The sequence below is a fragment of the Schistocerca cancellata genome, chromosome 8 (assembly GCF_023864275.1).
Source record: "Schistocerca cancellata isolate TAMUIC-IGC-003103 chromosome 8, iqSchCanc2.1, whole genome shotgun sequence".
In the NCBI taxonomy this organism is placed as follows: Eukaryota; Metazoa; Arthropoda; class Insecta; order Orthoptera; family Acrididae; genus Schistocerca; species Schistocerca cancellata.
The window spans coordinates 532,520,119-532,522,075 of NC_064633.1; the positions used below are offsets into that span (position 1 = coordinate 532,520,119).

Consider the following 1,957-nt stretch of genomic DNA (forward strand, 5'->3'; position numbering starts at 1 on the left):
CCACTGCCATGAAACATAACCTGTTGTACTAAAGAATTCACAAAATTTTTCATGCACTTCCCTGGCACACAGTGACGTGCGATTTCCACTCTGCTGGGGTATGCTAGAGAGAGATTTCTCTCCTCGCCAGGAACCATTGTTTATGGTGCACAAGTCTGTGTTTTCTGTATCAGCAGCTGTCACATATGTGGTGCCTGCCTCTTCAATCAAGTAGTTGTGCAGTATGCATAAAGTCTGAACAATTAATTCCACTTTCTCAACAGGTAGTCGCATTGTACTGAGAAGAACTCTGAAGTGGTTGGCCAGAATTCCGAAAGTGTTTTCCACTACTCGCCTTCCTCTTGACAATCTGTAGTTAAAAATCTGTTTGGACTTCTGGTTCTGGCAGTCTCTATAGGGTTTCATGATATATGGCTCCAGGTGAAAGGCATCATCAGCAAGAATCACATATGGCACTTCAATGTTTGTGCCAGGAAGAGATTTTTGCTGTGGTACCTTCAACCAGTTTTCCCGAAGTGCACTGCTTATCAGGCTGTTTGCATACACCCCACCATCACTCACTCTTCCATTGCACCCAATGTCAATCAAAGAGAATCGGTACCTAGCGTCCACAATAGCTAGTAAAACAACACTGTGGAACTTTTTATAATTGAAGTATGTTGAGCCAGCAGTTCATGGTGGGGCAAATGCTATGTGTTTCCCATCCATTGCACCTGAAAATAAAAGTAAGTAGTTTTATATAGCAGTACATAGACTTGCAGTGTGGGAGATAAAAAACTGCTTAAGCTGAGTCTGATATACTTCATTAAAAACATTTTAAATACATTTCATTATTGTCAGATTTTCTCCATATTATGTAACTTAATTCTGTGGCTTACCAATGCAGTTTGGGAACTGCCACAGTTCATCAAATTCTTTGGCAATTTTATTCCACTCTTCTTCTGTTGATGGTGCCTGTAATGTTATATACTTAATTACTGTCTGAATGGCACATATAAATACACACATATATATCTTCCAAACTCGAAAAAATAACACAAATGTACCTTTAAGTATTGGTCCTTTAAAGTTTCGCAAATTGCAGTGCATACATCCACAATAACTTTTGAAATGGTAGGCTGTGCAATTCTGTGGCTGAAAGCCAGACTCTTTTAAAAGATTCCCCAGTCGCCAGGAACCGTAATGTTACTGCCAGCCTGCAACGTAACAGGGCATGTAACGAAATGAACATCTTGGTTGGTATGACCACAAAACGTATAAACATACAATTCTTACCTTCGAGAAGGTGAGATAGCCTCCCTCATGACTGTCACACTTTTTGATTCTATCTTCTACCATAGACAGCAGCTTCTCGAAACAGACCATGTCCATCCTAACGAAGTTCCGAAATTCTTGCGGATCTTCGGGCCTCAGTTCTTTCATTAAAAGTGAATATGTCCCCCTGCCTTCGTCCCTTCTTTTCAGCCAGGGTCGAACCCAACAACGCCTGGCTTTTCGTTTTCGTCGCCGTTCTGTCCTAATCTGAAGATTTACTGCCACTGCCAGGGCAATAGCCTCAAAAACAAGTGGATCTTCCATGTGTAATATGCTGTATAAATGTAAATTTCGATATACATATACCAGTGTAATCAAGTGTCGTAACATAAATATAGTGAGTCTGTAATTCAGAACAGTTGTAACCTACGTAAGAGAAAACAATTACTTATTAAATACGAACCTTGAGCTCACAGAAATAATTTGAAAGTATCCAGTGTATCATACACTCGTTCCTGAGTTGCTCGCAGTAGAACAGACGACTTTACAAGACAGCACACACTTATGTTTTCTTCCCGCGCGCGTATCGTCTGCTGCTCGCGAATATCGTCGTCTGCTGCTGCGCATGTATATCCCGCGTGGACGGTGTAATAGGTCGGACGTGATCTTCGACCATAGATACTATGGTCGAAGGACGTGATCC

General features: G+C 41.2%; 1 long non-coding RNA gene across 1 annotated transcript; it reads right to left on the bottom strand.

Moving 5' to 3' along the window:
* Positions 1–514: 514 nt before the first annotated feature.
* Positions 515–1,128, bottom strand: LOC126095066 (uncharacterized). The gene is made up of 3 exons (XR_007521905.1): positions 1,047–1,128; positions 879–954; positions 515–713 (listed from the first exon to the last, which is right to left on the bottom strand). It is a non-coding gene; the product is annotated as an uncharacterized LOC126095066 (long non-coding RNA).
* Between the last annotated feature and the right edge of the window lie 829 nt (positions 1,129–1,957).